Source organism: Delphinus delphis, chromosome 10 (assembly GCF_949987515.2).
Source record: "Delphinus delphis chromosome 10, mDelDel1.2, whole genome shotgun sequence".
NCBI lineage: Eukaryota > Metazoa > Chordata > Mammalia > Artiodactyla > Delphinidae > Delphinus > Delphinus delphis.
The window spans coordinates 80,710,212-80,724,947 of record NC_082692.2 but is presented as its reverse complement, the minus strand read 5'-3'; the positions used below and the strand labels follow the sequence as shown (position 1 = coordinate 80,724,947).

The 14,736-nt window shown below is 45.0% G+C and overlaps 1 pseudogene; it reads left to right on the top strand.

Annotated features, from left to right (window-relative positions):
• Positions 1 to 4,475: 4,475 nt before the first annotated feature.
• LOC132431727 (small ribosomal subunit protein eS26 pseudogene) lies at positions 4,476 to 4,823 on the top strand (annotated as a pseudogene).
• The last annotated feature ends 9,913 nt before the right edge of the window (positions 4,824 to 14,736 follow it).

The window sequence follows — 14,736 nt, the reverse complement described above, 5'->3', positions numbered from 1 at the left end:
TCATTGGTGGATATTTTCCATGCTACCATGATCTCAGCTTCTGTTCACAACTTGCTACCTGCAGGTTCTTAAATAATGAATACTCAGGTAATGAAGATCTTCCCCATATGATTTATCCACTTTCTTATGCATGCATTATTCTCTTGCATTCAGTTTTCTATTACAGGCATATATCGTTTTATTGCACTTTGCTTTATTTCATTTCACAGTGATTGCATTTCTTACAAACTGAAGGTTTGTGGCAACCCTGCAACAAACAAGCCCATTGGCTCCATTTTTTCCAACAGCATTTGCTCACTTCGGGTCTTGGTTTCACATTTTGGTGACTCTTGCAATATTTCAAACTTTTTAATTATTATTGTATTTGTTTTGGTGATCTGCAATCAGTGATCTTTGATGTTATCACTATGACTCACTGAAGGCTCAGAGGATGGTTAGCATTTTTTAGCAACAAGGTATTTTTAAACTAAGGTATGTTATTTTTTGGTTTTAGACTTAATGCATACTTAGTAGACTACGGTATATTGTAAATACAACTTTTATATGCACTGGGAAACCAAAAAATCTGTGTGACTTGCTTTATCACAACACTCATTTTAATGTGGTGGTCTGGGCTTCCCTGGTGGCGCAGTGGTTGGGAGTCCGCCTGCCGATGCAGGGGACACGGGTTCGTGCCCCGGTCTGGGAAGGTCCCACATGCCGCTGAGCGGCTGGGCCCGTGAGCCATGGCCGCTGAGCCTGCGCGTCCAGAGCCTGTGTTCCGCAACGGGAGAGGCCCCAACAGTGAGAGGCCCGCGTACCGCAAAAAAAAAAAAAAAATGTGGTGGTCTGGCGCCAACTCCACAATATCTCTGAGGTATACCTATGTACCTATCATTTTTTGAGCATCTACTCTATAAAAAGTCTCTTTACTTGTACAAATATCCTTCTCTATCTAAACTCTCACTATCTAAGCTCAATAACCAAATAAGTTGAGATAAATTTTCCAATAAAATCCTTGCTACCTAAAACTCAGGAGCCAAATAACTTCTAGTGGCAGGGCAAGAATGAAGATGCAGACGTAGAGAACGGACTTCAGGACACATGAGGGGAAGGGGAATCTGGGACGAAGTGAGAGAGTAGCATTAACATGTCTACACTACCAAATGTGAAATGGATGGCTAGTGGGAAGCTGCTGCATAGCACAGGGAGATCAGCTCGGTGCTTTGTGAGGACCCAGAGGGGTGGGAGAGGGAGAGTGCGAGGGAGGGAATGTGGGGATATATGTATATGCATAGCTGACTCACTTTGTTGTACAGCAGAAACTAACACACCATTGTAAAGCAATTATAATCCAATAAAGATATAAAAGTAAAATAAAATAAAATAGATTTTTAGCAACAAAAAAAAGCATTATATCCCCTGCTATACAAATTGAATACTTCTAGTCTCATAATCCAGTTAATCTTTGACTAGGAAGGGGTATTTTCTGTTTTTTACTCTTTCTTCTAGCAACTTTGAAAAGTCTTTTACTAACCCCACCTTCCAGATGGATATTCTGAGACCCTAAGACAGCACGTTAACTTGCCCAAGGTCTCCTAGCCGATCAGCAGTGAAGTGAAATTCAAAGTCAGGTCCCACTGGCTCTGAAGCCCATGCTCTTTTCTCCACATGCCTTTTAAATATGGAATGCATGTTGCTGAAAGGCTCATCTCTCTGTCTACCACATGGTCAAAGATACAGATTCCTAAGTCCTTTGAATCACACTTCAGCTAATAAGGCTGATTTTCCATCATAAGTAGCCATGCTGCCATTTTTTAAAATCCTGCAGTGCAAATCTAATTGTTAAAAGTAATGCAGGGCTTCCCTGGTGGCGCAGTGGTTGAGGGTCCGCCTGCCGATGCCGGGGACACGGGTTCGTGCCCCGGTCCGGGAGGATCCCGCATGCCGCGGAGCGGCTGGGCCCGTGAGCCGTGGCCGCTGAGCCTGCGCGTCCGGAGCCTGTGCTCCGCAACGGGAGAGGCCACAGCAGTGAGAGGCCCGTGTACCACAAAAAAAAAAAAAAAAAAAAAAAAAAGTAATACAGTACAGCACAGTTCCCCTGTTTATTATCGAAGTGGTTCTCACACTGTGGTCCCAGAGCAGCAACGTCAGCATCACCGGGAAACGTGTTAGACATGCAGATCTCAAGGCCCACCCCTGACAAACGGAATCAGAAACTCTGGGCCCGGCAATCTGTCCTTGCACAAATCCTCCCGGTGATTCTAATGCACAGAGTTGAGAACCACTGAATTATAGGATGCGTGACAATGGTCTCTGCTGATTCTTGCAATAAGAACCAGATCATATGAGTGCCAGAAGTCCCGGTGGTTTTTAGACTGTCTTAAAGCTCTGAGTAACGCTCCCGTTTCCCTTTTCATCATCCATTCATTCATCTGACAAATACTGCGCCCCTACCCTGCATGAGATAATAAGCTGGGAACAAGGTGGAGAAGAAAACGCACACGGCCCTAGTCTCCCTTGGGTTTATAACCAGATGTGGGAGACAGACTGAATTCCCTACAGCGTAATGGTGCCGGGAGAGGTCCAACACAGGGTGCTGGGGGCGAGGGTTCACTAATCCAATCCTGCAAGTCAAGGAGAATTTCCAGAACAAATGACTCAAGAGGATAGGAGTCCAGAACTTTCTGAGGCCTAGTGCTGTGGGAGGTTGTTCTCTCTCTCCCTCAGGTCCACAGCCTGCTTGAAGCAGCTTCAGATGGAGTAAGGGAGGGCGGGGGGAGCACTCAACCTGTTGCTTCCAACTTGTTGCAACATTTATCTCCGACACGCATTAAAAACATATGGAAGGTCAAAGCTCCATGTGTTCGCTTGGTAGGGGAGCAGAAAATTGGAAAAGCAAATATGCATACCTCCCCGATCCCAACTGTTGGACTCTTATTGCCAATTTACGTAATTTCCTGTGCTTATTTCAAAATAGTCAGGAGGGCAGGAGGCATTGTGAACGCCATAACTAGGTCATTTAGACTAGCAGCTGCTGGCACATTCCCCTTTTTCTTGATATAAAAAAAAAAAAAAATTCCAGTGGAATTTGAGGGGAAAGCATCTTTGGGGAAAGGAATGAATAGTCTCTTCTCAAGAGAAATCAGTTTCGATTCAACACGCCATTCACAAAACAGATTCCCACTTATTCATTCAGCAAAAGTGCTTTGTGTGACTTTTAGGCACTGACAATGGAGGTGGGTGCTGGTGACATGACAAGTACAAGGAGGCACCCGACTTCACGGAGCTTAGAGGACAGACATGGAAAAGGACATTAAAAAGGTCATATTTAATAAGAATGTGGGCTTCCCTGGTGACGCAGTGGTTGAGAGTCCGCCTGCCGATGCAGGGGACACGGGTTCATGCCCCGGTCCGGGAAGATCCCACATGCTGTGGAGCGGCTGGGCCCATGAGCCATGGCCGCTGAGCCTGTGCGTCCAGAGCCTGTGCAAAAAAGAAAAAAAAGGAATGTACGAGTACAACTGAAGATTGTTAAAGTGGTGAAATAATTTCTATGCCGATTGGTGAATGGTATAAGTTTCTTTCTGTAATCCAGAGATGTCCAGGGCCTGAACAGGACCTGGAGTGGCGTTACAGTGCCCATCTGCTACTCTGGGGATGGGGAACAGCTAGCAAGACAAGGGACTTGGGAGGTGCCACTGTTGTCAGAGGTTCTCCTGACCACATGGGAAGCTCTGGAATCCACAAACACGCTCCACCTGAATGTGCAGGTAGCGTTCCTCACCAAAACAAAACAGGCCAGTGGTGGTGCCTCACCACTATTGATGTAACGGGGAAGTTGTTGGAAAACATCAATGCGGATTCCTCTGTCAAATCATAGCCCAGAAGGGACACATTTAGCGAGTGGCGTCCACATCAGAGATCACACCACACCAACTATTTTTAAAATTCAGGTGACATACTGTGTGAGTTTATTTTATTTTTTTTCCTTTGATAGCATCCTTCTTTTTTATTGGAGTACAGCTGATTTACAGTGTTGTGTTAGTTTCTGCTGTACAGCAGAGTCAGTTATGCATATACATATATCCACTCTTTCTTTTCCCATATAGGTCATTACAGAGAATTGAAGAGAGTTCCCTGTACTATACAGTAGGTTCTTATTAGTTATCCATTTTATATCTAGTAGTATGTGTATGTCAATACCAATTGTGTGATTTTTAAATAAATTACATACTGTTTGATTCCACTGACACTACATTCTCGAAATGACAAAATTACAGAGATGGAAAACAAATTCGTGCTTGCAAGAATTGGGGACACGGTGGGAGTGGTGAAGAAATCAACTGACTCTTACTATAAAAGGGAGAACACAAGACACCTTTGTGGTGCTGGAATAGTCCTGTGCTTTGATAGAGGTGGTAGTTAAGTGAATCTACACATGTGGTATAATTGCATAAAGCTACACACAGCTCTTTCGCCTCCTCGCTTCCAAGATGACCAAGAAAAGAAGGAACAATGGTCGTGCCAAAAAGGGCTGCGGCCACGTGCAGCCTATTCGCTGTACCAGCTGTGCCCGTTGTGTGCCCAAGGATAAGGCCATTAAGAAGTTCGTCATTCAGAACATCGTAGAGGCCACAGCCGTCAGGGACATTTCTGAAGCGAGTGTTTTTGACGCCTATGTGCTTCCCAAGCTGTATGTGAAACTGCATTACTGCGTGATTTGTGCCATTCACAGCAAGGTAGTCAGGAATCGTTCTCGGGAAGCCCGGAAGGACCAAACACCTCCACCCCGATTTAGACCTGCGGGTGCTGCCCCACGACCTCCACCAAAGCCCACGTAAAGAGCTAAGTCCTTCAAGACTAAAGAAATACTGTTCCCTGGGAAGAAAATAAAGTAGAAATTTACTTTTAAAAAAAAGCTACACACACGTACTCTCCACCCACAAACTGTCTGCTCGCGGGACAGAATTCCAGGGCAGTGGGTTTTGGGAATTGGTCGCTTAAATAAATATGAGTCTCTGGATTATTTTCATTTTTTCTTTCAAAGAAATTTCCAAAGTGCATAGACTGGTGAAATCTGAAAAAGTTCTGTGAATTGCACCAATACCAGTGCCCCGGCTTTGATTTTGTACTGGAGTTTGGTAACATGTTACCATGGGAGGGAACTCCAAGAAGGGAACACAGGCGTCTCTGTATTATTTTTGCAACTTCCTGAGAATCTATAATTACTTCAAAATAGTTTTTAAGAAGTAACTTTGAAATTACTGGAGAAATTTGTACTGCAATATATCACTCAATAAGTACATTTGTTTAATATATAGTTTAATTTATGTAGAGAAATACAGGGTGCTATCGAGTGAATTGTGTCCCCGTCAAAATTCACATGTTGAAGCCCTAAGGGTATTTGGAGATGTGGCCTTTGGGAGGGAATTAGGTTTGTATGAGGTCATGAGGGTGGATCCCCCATGATGAGATTAGTGCCCTTATTAGAAGAAACCAGAGAGCTCGCTCTTGCTTTCTCCATCACATGAGGACACAGTGAGAACGTGCCTGTCTGCAAGCCAGGAAAAGGGTTCTCACCAGAACCCAACCATGCTGGCACCCTGATCTTGGACTTCTAGCCTCCAGAACTGTGAGAAAATTAATTTCTGTTGCTTACGCTACCCAATATGCTATTTTTTTATAGCATCCCTAGCTAACTAAGACAAAGGGAGATGATTATTCATTTTTTGCATCCATTTGTTCATTGATTCATTACCCAGCAGTGATTACGTATTTTGATTGTCTCCTCTGGTCCTTGGGACATGAAACAAGGGGTCCAGTATGGTCATGGTACCCACAGAGAGCTTCCCTGGGCAGAGCAGGACTCTGAGGGAAAGTGCATCAGGAAGGATGGATCAAGGCCCTGAAGTGGGACAAGGCACATGGAACAAAAGGAATCCACCCTGGATGGAGCAGAGAGCAGAGGGTTGAGGGAGATGAAAAGAGGCCGAGGAGGCGGACAGGGGTCAGATAGCACAGGGCGTTTGGGGTCTGTGACTCCAGTCATGGGGTCACATGACTCCACGTCTTGATTTGCTTGGGACAGCCTCTGTATATATCCGTTGCCCTGGCATAATTTCTACTGCACTCACTTTTACTTTTAGAAATGTCTTTCTTTGGATGATAGCAGTCCCCTTGCACTTGAGTCACGGTTTGGATTGTACCATGTCCTGAGGATGATGGGCAATCCTTTGCAGGGTTTTTAGCCAGAGTGTTAGGGTCTCATTTTTATTTTAGAACGACCTTCCCAGCTTCAGGGACTAGAGAATATTGCTGAAAGGAAAAACAAGATGACCTGAAGGTATGTGCTTAGTTCTCTACAAAGGAAGAAAAAAAAAAATGGGGGAGGGAAGAGGACTGCCAGGGGCTTGATAACCTAATAGAATCTTTGTGCTAAACTTCAAGCCCATCACCTTAAGGTGGCAGTTAGGGTGGCCACACCCAGCCACCGCAGGGGTTTTATTGTTTACTTCCCACCCACCTCCACCTCCCCAGCCCTCCCAACCCCCATCTCCTAACCCCCTTCCTCTTCCAACCCTCTCACCTCCCATACTCACCCCTAGATAAAAATCCACCTGACAAAGGACAACCATGGAAGAGGGAGCAGGCAGCAAACAGGATTCACCGTGTGGGACCAGGTCCTTTATTGCCTTCGGATGCCTTGCTCTGTCTTTAGACCCGGAACTAAGGAGCTGGCAGCATTCCACGCGGACACCCACACTGTAGAGTCAAAACAGCTCTGTCCATCTCTGCACCTGAATTTCCCTCTGCAACATGGCCAGAGTCCAATCTTTAGGATAGATGTATCACTGCTTGAAATTATTATTTTGAGCAGAGATTTCCTGCAGGGTTAAAAAATCAGACTTTCTCCCAGTTTCTCCTGTGCTTTCTAACATTAAGTAAAGGGCCCCATCCTCTATCCCAAACAATGCTTTGCTTCCTTTGTTTCAGAACTTTCTAAAGATCAGTGACATTTCTCGAAGAGATTCTTCTTTCACTCCTTTTCCTCTTACCTCCCTCCCCACTCCCATTACCCTTTTTCCTTGCCAACCACGAGAGGTGTTATCTATTGGTGATTTTTTAACTTAGCTCCCAATTGCTCTCTATAACCATATCCACAAACCCTGTTCTTACAGTACGGTATTTGTTACAGTACAATATTCCTTATTACACCAAGCACTATTAAAAACGAAACATGACTAACTTTCCATCTTTAATTTAAGATTAAATCTTTTCGTGTAAAACTGAAGTGGTCCCTGTCTCTTTAAGTCAGATCAATCATCCCAAATGCGGACTGGAGTTTGTATTGGCGCGATCCTGAAAAGAGAATTATTTCCCGACCTTGCCAGGGAAAGACAGCTTTCGGGCTATCAGCTAGAGAAGGTAATTTTGATGTAAACTGACATTTCTCAGATGCCCATCTTGGAAAGATTCAATGTGAAACCCCAGATTTCTGGCATCTGAAACCTCTTCCCAACTGCCAGCCCTGGGCAGAGATAAAAGAATGTGGATGAGCAGCAGGCAGATGGGATTACAACAAGAAGCCTTTTCTCTGAGCCCAGGGAGATGAGCTGGGGAAGGGGTCAGGGAGGGGGAGTGGGGGGAAGCAGCACTTTGCAGTGAGAGAATCAACAAAAAAGACACTTTCTTGGCTTTTCATTGAGAGGGCCCATTTCCCCTGTTTTCCAGCCCATTTTGAGCACCATTCATTGAGAGGCTCCTTTCTTCTCAAGTCTTTTATCCCGGGATACTGAGAGGTTTCCCGTGTCCTTCTCCCAGACAGGATTCTCCCACACTCCGGCACAGCCGCCAGCAGCCGCCCTGCGCAGCTCACCACTTGCTGGGTTCTGCTGCTTTCTAGTTGGCTTCAAAAACTGTTTTGCGTTGTTTCTTCTTACACTCTTAATACCAGACATTTAAAAGTTTGCAAAGATGATCTCAAAAAGTAGGGACAAATCAAGGGCTTTTTCTCCTTCTTTTTGTTGCTTCTTTTGCTCTTTGGGGGAGGATGCAGTAGGGTTGAGATGGGGAAAACTTGGTTTCATTCATTCTTGATCTATTTTATTTTCTTATATCTTTCACATCTGAGAATTGGAGTTATCTTTTTTTTTCTTTAATACCGAACATCAAAAGGAAAGCCATCGAACACTCTCCTTCGCCGTCAGGTTTTTAAGATTTCTAATATGGACGTGGGCTTGACAGACAGGTCCAGGATGAATAATGACAACAGAGACTCCTTCCCTACATCCAGCTGCTTAAATGCAAGTCCCAGCTCCACTGCCTCCGAGCTGTGTAACCTTGCGCAAGTTACTTAACCTCCCTGTTTACTCCTTCAGTAAAATTGGGATAATAATAGCACACATCTCATAGCATTCTTATGTGGATTAATTGAGGTACGGTCTACTAGATGCTCAATAAATATTCACTTTTATGTTCACTATATAACTATACCTTTATTTTTCATATATATGTATACCTATATGTGTGTGTGTATATATATATATATATATATACACATATACAGCTTACATATTTCCTTCTGGGCAAAGACTGATTACCTTTCATTTTTCTAATAATTTTTCTAATAAGCAGAAAGCTGGGTACCCTTGCATCCAAGGCCAGTTCACATCTTCATTTTAGCGTTTGCCCCTACCTGAGGCCCTTTGGCAGGAAAAGGCCCCAGACAGCAATGCCCATGGGACAGAATTCCAGGGCAATGGGTTTTGGGAATTGGTCGCTTAAATAAATATGAGTCTCCGGATTCTTTTTATTTTTTCTTTCAAAGGAATTTCCAGAGTAAAATTGGCTAGAAAAAAAAATCCCAAAGCCCCTGTACATACTTCTATCATTGCCCTGAAGAATGACGGGAGAGCCATGGGGGTGGGGGTGGGGGTGGGGGTGTCCGGTTCTACTGTCACCGGAGCCCTGGTCCCTTCCTCAGGATCCCAAAGTCATTCAAGGTCAGGTGGACCCCCAAGAGGCTTATGATCCTCCGCACCGAAATCCAAACACCCCTCTTGGGGGAGAATGGAGTGTCCCAATCCCTGCTCGTGGGTTTTCCAATGTCCCAATTTTATGCTTGTTGTTAGGACTTATAAAAGCTTACTGGGTTTGTTTTGAAGACAAGGGAAAAAATAACATTACGCTATTTTAAATGCCTGCAACTATTTCAAATATGACCCAAGGCAGTAAAAATGCCATATTTCCCAAACCACAAACCCCACTCCTTGTTAAAATCCAATTGCCGTCTGAGTGTGGGATGAAGGGTCGGGATGCCAAGCCCTGAGTATCACACATGTGATCTTTCTTTGGGGGAAATCCTGTGAAGTACGGCTGTGTCCACAACTTTCATTTCTGCGTTTCACAGCCGAAGTTCCTAAAACTGCTGAAAAACCATACGCCAGAGGTACAGCTTCTAGACCCCACTACAGCTTGATCCAAAGGAACAGGGCTGGGTGGAGAATGAAAAGGGAATGCAAATCAGTTCTGAGAGCTCTCCTTTGAGATATCAGAGATGGCGGAACACAGGTCAGTGTAAAAGCGGCTCCCAGGGTTTTCCGGCTGTTTCCCTCTGGTGCTCAGAACACAAGGACAGCTTCTGGTTCATTTTAGGGTGAGCCATGCCAAACTCAGTGTCTGACACCGAGCGCCTAGCAGACCTTTGTTGAATGAATGATCTATTTAAAGAATGAGGCCTAACAGGGAAACAGCACTGGCATAACTCGCTTTATTTTTACTCTGTGTAAGTGAGTGGACTGTTTTATGTTAACTGCATAGTTTAAAATTTAAACACAATATTTGTGCCTACATAAATAGTTGGAAAAGGTAAAATGTCATAACACTGGGTGTTTGTTATTAAAGTTGGAGCTTGCCTTTGGATTATGACAACTTGATTTAAAACAAGGAATGGATTGTTCCTTACTCTACGTACTCGAAATTTCAGTGTTTTGCAGCATCAAGTCTTTCTTTGGGATATAAACAGATGGTGACAAAGGGTAGGTGTCTTGTGGAGAAATTGCATCTGAGCACTGCTGTTTCTGGGTGACTGAAGGTAGGGCAGAGAAAAGCTGACCCCAGACCCAGGATAGAGCGACTCTGATGACAAACCCATCCAACCTACGATGTCCCAGAGAAAAACCAGCCACTTCTCCCCAAGTTCCAGCAGTGCAAGATTTGAACGTGACTAGGCAGTTATCATAGAGAGCAGAGAGGTGACATTTTTCCCCTTGGCTTTTTAAAAATTGAGGCATAATTGACATACAAGATTATGTTAGTTTTGGGTGTCCAATACAATGGTTCAGTATTTTTAGATATTGCAAAATGATTACCACCATAAACCTAATTAACATCTGTCACCATACATAGTTACAGAATTGTTTTTTCTTACAATGAAGACTTTTAAGATCTTCTCTCTTAGCAACTTGCAAACATTCAATACGGTATCGTTAACTATATAGTTACACGCAGTACCTCACATCCCTGACTTCTTACTTTCTGGCTGGGAGTTTGTACCTTTTGACTCCCCTTGACTTTTTAATTAAAAAGTCAAGGATATGTGTACAGGAGTTGTATGACCTTTGTCTCAATATAAGAGGATAGCTTTCTCTCTCAGCCTCAGCACCCGCACCAAAACACACACACACACACACACACACACACACACAGCGCCTCTCTAGTATCACCCCTGTGATTATCACAGAGCAATAAGGTTTGGGGGTGACACAGGTTGTCCTCCATTCTGGGGGGCCTGGAATTCTCAGAAAGCCCCCACTGTGTTTGTGGAGTCACATGCTACGTTATCATGGGCCTCTGGTTCACGAGCTGCCTCTGTGCTCACTGCCTATCAAGCGACATGGCTGAGATGTGCTATTTCCTTAACACTGAGAAAGTTCTATCGAGTCAAAACAGAAAACCAAATAACCCAAAAGTTCAAAGGGAAGAGACTTTCAGAAGAGTCAGACCAAGTTCAGATTCCAGCCCACCACTTGCGGCCTCTATGGATTTAGGCAAGTCACTTGCTCTTTTGAACCTCCCTCTATTGCCTCATAAGTAAAAATAGAAATAAGAGGACCTTCCCCATGGAGTTATGAGGTCTGGATGAGATCATCAGGTAAAGCCCTTGGCAAATTGCAAGGCACACAGGAAGGGCTCAATGAAGGTTTACAACAAATCCATCAGTAAGATGTATTCAACTAAAATTCAGGGTCTACCCCAGGATGGCAGCAGTGGAATTTTCTGCAAAAGCAGCATTGCAAAGGGAGGCGCCCAGCCTGCTTCCATCCAGGAGGAGGGGTTGATGATCTTCTGTCAACAATCAAACCCCGAGAAGAAAGTGCCTAATGCAACCTGCCCAAGGCTTCCTCTCCCGGCTCAGCTGGTTCCCAATTAACACCTTATTATTAGCTTGCACACCTGGGGTGTGACCTTATCCTCTACCAGCCAGCCTTTAACCCTGTCCTGGACTTCTCCTGTCAGGTGCGCCAAGCTGATTAAGAGTTTCCTCACTGGACGGATGAAACTGGGGAAAGGGCCAGATTCAGGAATTTTAGAACACTCAGTCTAGAATCCTTCACACTTCCTTGACATGGGCCTTTTGGCAATCTGCTGAAGACCCCTTCTCAGAATAACGTTTTGAAATGCATAAAACAAGATACATTGGATTATGAAAGACAAAAATATATTAAGACACTGTTTATTTTTAAAAAGTTGTGATAAAATAATGCGTGAGCTTCTTTTCTTTTTTTTTTTGTGGTACGCGGGCCTCTCACTGCTGTGACCTCTCCCGTTGCGGAGCACAGGCTCCGGACGCGCAGGCTCAGCGGCCATGGCTCACGGGCCCAGCCGCTCCGCGGCATGTGGGATCTTCCCGGACCGGGGCACGAACCCGTGTCCCCTGCAACGGCAGGCGGACTCTCAACCACTGCGCCACCAGGGAAGCCCAGCATGAGCTTCTTTAGTAACACGCTGAATAACATGATCTAGCAGCCAGTCCAGAAATCCATTATGATTCTGAAGGAGCAATGAGGGAAAATGCTATTTCAATACCCCAACCACAACTGTGATATGATCTGAAAAGTCCTGTCATTTCTACTGGTGGCAGAGTCACAAGAAGTACCACGTGAGTGTGGTTTGTTCCCTAAGTCATAAGGAGAGGAAATGTTCAATTTCAGTCAGAGGTGGTCAGAAATTAACACCCATGTTTTTCCCATCCAAGTTCATCCAGGTTAGGAACCCCTGACTGAGATGTTTCCAAACTTCCCTCTCTTTCAAGCCCTGGAACCAGGGCCAACCTTCCCACCAGGCATCGTAGACTAAAGTAGCCTAAAGTGGTACCATAGTAGCCTAAAGCCCAGGACTTCTTTAAGGGCAAGTAAAAATGTTGTAATTTTCATTGCTTTAGAGATCAATAGAAAAAAGAAGGTAATAAGAATGGATATATGATAATGAATCCATCCATCTTTACACAACTGCAGTCTTAAGGATGATTTTTACTGTATTTTTCAGGGAGGAGGGGGCCTGCAGAGGCCCAAGTGCCTAGGCCGCTTGGGAGTCATAATGCAGCCCTTCCTGGGAACTGGTGGTGTTTCCTCAGGACGCCCTGTCTTTGAAACTCGAAGTGGAAAACGAGCCATGCCAGGGAGATAAGTCATATTGTTGCTTTGGCAACCCCTCACCCACCTAATAGTGCCTGCTGGGAAGCTGTTTTCCCCCTGCAGGAGTTGTGTGGGTCAAAGTGTCCAGAAAGGTTCATCTTTTTCCCACTTCCTAGTAGGGTCACCCAGTTGTCCTCGTTTGCCTGGGACTTTCCCAGTGAACATTGAAAGTCCTGTGTCCCAGGAAACCCTCCGGTCCTGCGCAAACCAGGATAGCTTGTCACCTTACTTCCAAGGTCAACAGTCCAGGAAACTTCTGTGGCATAAATGGGATTATCTGCCGTGGGTCCCCCTTCCAGTCCCAGCTCCAGCGAGACGAAAATGCAAACCCAAAAGACAATCAACAGCACTGAGCTTCTACCCACTGTCATATTCATGCCCCCAAGTAACCTATCTCCCCATCCCCAGATAATCTGATTGCTTTAATACAAAAAATAATAAAAACGAAAAGGCCCGCAACCTCAACAAGAAGATAAGCCCTCCTGACGTATTTTCCCTTAGCTGAAAGCTAGGCAGGTACTGGGAAATTGTGTTTTCATATGATACAGGATGACATCAGTGCAGAAAAAGGAAAAAAATTTCCTCCACCCCCAGCCTCATCCCCAGGCCTTCTTTGCAAAAGTAGCCAACATGAACACTTTCTTATAGATCCCTTCCCAGAAAGATTCGGAGTCAGTCTCACATCAAGTTTGCCTAATTCCAAAGTCTGTATTTCTAACCACTTAACAGCCCAGCTCCGCCATGTACTGGTTGGTTGGCAGTGGGTCACTTCTAGGTACTTTAGTTTCTGCCTCTGTATAGAAGAGGGATAATGAGGAAACCTACCCAGAGGGATGGTCCATGTGAAATGCTTAGGAAAGTACTGAGTGGTCCATCAAGATTGTTAACGATCACAGCGGTAATGGTAATACAGTCATCGTTGCTGTTGCGTGTCTCTCGGCCTTTCTCTCCCCTTACGTCGGGTAGCCTGTGGCCCAGGAAAGTGGAATGGTCCAGAACAGGACAGCGTGTAGCCTTTCTGGCAGGTGGATGGTGGGGAGTCATAGGGATTTATGCTTCGTCCTTGAAAGCAGTGAACCCACCATCCCTCGGTGTCCTCGGAGAGCCTGCGTATCGAGAGGCACATGGTTTCTTCTAGACCCATGCTGTCTATGTCCAGTATGGGAGGCACTAGCCACATGTGGCTATTTAAATTTAAGTTAATTTAAATTTCAGTGCCTCGCTCGCACCAGCCACAACCCAAGCGCTCCATCGCTGTATGTGGCCAGTGTCTACCATGTTGGACAACACAGGTTCCAAACACATCCACCGTTGCAGAACGTTCAGCTGGATAGTGCTGTTCTAGGGCCCTCCCTTGTCCTAGGACTTAGAAGTAGACACCGCTCTAGGGTGGGGTGGGGGGACACGCAAAAGCCTCGTCCCTTCTGTTGTATTGTTTCAACCTCTGTAGAGAGGGTTCTACCCCAAGTCCATGAACAGACTTCACGAGATATATGAATAGAGGAGTCTATAATACACTGTTAGACATATTTCCGTCCTTCTTGAAGCACAAGTAGACAAAATACATTCCTACTTTGCTTCTTGCTTCTTCCAGGCCATAGCAATCAGTTCTGTTAGCTCAGAGCCCACCTGCAACCTCCAGCCCGCAGAAGTTTCACGCATGTTGCCGTATGTGTGTTTATCCACATGTAGCTGCCTTTACACGTCCCCTGGTATTTGGTATGGACTCATCCCTGGTCTGGTCTAAAACCGTGGGACCCCCAGTCCCAGGCGCTGGTGCACAGGCCGGCTGTCTGGGGAAGACTCTCGATCCTCCTCTCTTGTGCTTTCGCTCAGGAAGTTCCATTGCTCATCTCTACCTCTCCTTCCTGCCTCCCTTCCCTCCTTTCTTCCCGAATTCAGTCTTTATTATGTCCCGGTGCTGGACTTCAAGAATTAAAAAATAAAAAGGCTTGGTCTCTGCACTCAAATAGTTTACAGACTAGGAGCAAAAAGCAAAAAAAAAAAAAAATGACGATGATAACAGTTGACATTTATTGGAAGATTTCTGTGTATCAGA